We start from the raw sequence: 997 nt of genomic DNA, 5'->3' as shown, positions 1-997 counted from the left end.
ATGGTGGATGATCTTTTTTATGTCTGTCTGTATGCAGTTTTCAAGTATCTTGTTGAGAATTTTTGCATCTATGTTCATTAAGGATATGGGTCTATAGTTTTATTTTTTGGTTGTATCTTTACCTGGCTTTGGTATTAGAGTGATGCTGTCTTCATAGAAGCAATTTGGAAGTTTTCCCTCTATGTCTATCTTTTTGAATAAATTAAGTAGTATTGGTTGTAGATCCTCTTTAAATGTCTGGTAGGATTCTGTTGTAAATCCATCTCTTTCTGAGATTTTTCTAGTTGGGAGGTTTTATACTACTGTTTCAATTTCCTTATGTGTTACAGGTCTGTTTAAGGTGTTAATGTCTTCTTGGTTTAGTTTTGATGGTTCCCATCCTTTAGATATCCATCCATTTCTTTTAGGTTTTGAAATTTATTAGCATATAAGTTTTTAAAGTATTCCCTTATAATGCTCTGTATCTTTCTCGTGTCTGTTGTGATGTTTCCCCTTTCATCTCTGATTTTGTTGATTTGGAGGTGCCCTTTCTCTCTTTTGGTTAATTGGGCTAGCGGTCTATAGTTTTCTTTTTTGGCTGTGTCTTTACCTGGGTTGGGTATTAAAGTGATGCTGGCTTCATAGAAGGAATTTGGGAGTTCTCCCTCTGTTTCTATCAGTTTGAATAATTTAAGTAGTATTGGTTGGAGGTCTTCTTTAAATGTCTGGTAGAATTCTGCTGTAAATCCATCTGGGCCTGGGCTTTTTTTAGTCGGGAGGCTTTGTATTACTGTTTCAATTTCCTTATTTGTTATGTGTCTGTTCAGGCTGTTGATCTCCCCTTGGTTTAACTTTGGTGATGGCCATGATTCATCCATTTCTTTTAGGTTTTCAAATTTAGTGGAGTATAGTTTTTTTTTAAAAGTATTCCCTTGCAATATTTTGAATTGTTTTAGTGTCTGTTGTGATGTTTCCCCTTTCATCTCTGATTTTGTTGATTTGGATTTGCTCTTTCTTT

Source organism: Nannospalax galili, unplaced genomic scaffold (genome assembly GCF_000622305.1).
Source record: "Nannospalax galili isolate Female #2095 unplaced genomic scaffold, S.galili_v1.0 scaffold667, whole genome shotgun sequence".
NCBI lineage: Eukaryota > Metazoa > Chordata > Mammalia > Rodentia > Spalacidae > Nannospalax > Nannospalax galili.
Note: the sequence above shows the minus strand (reverse complement) of the source record.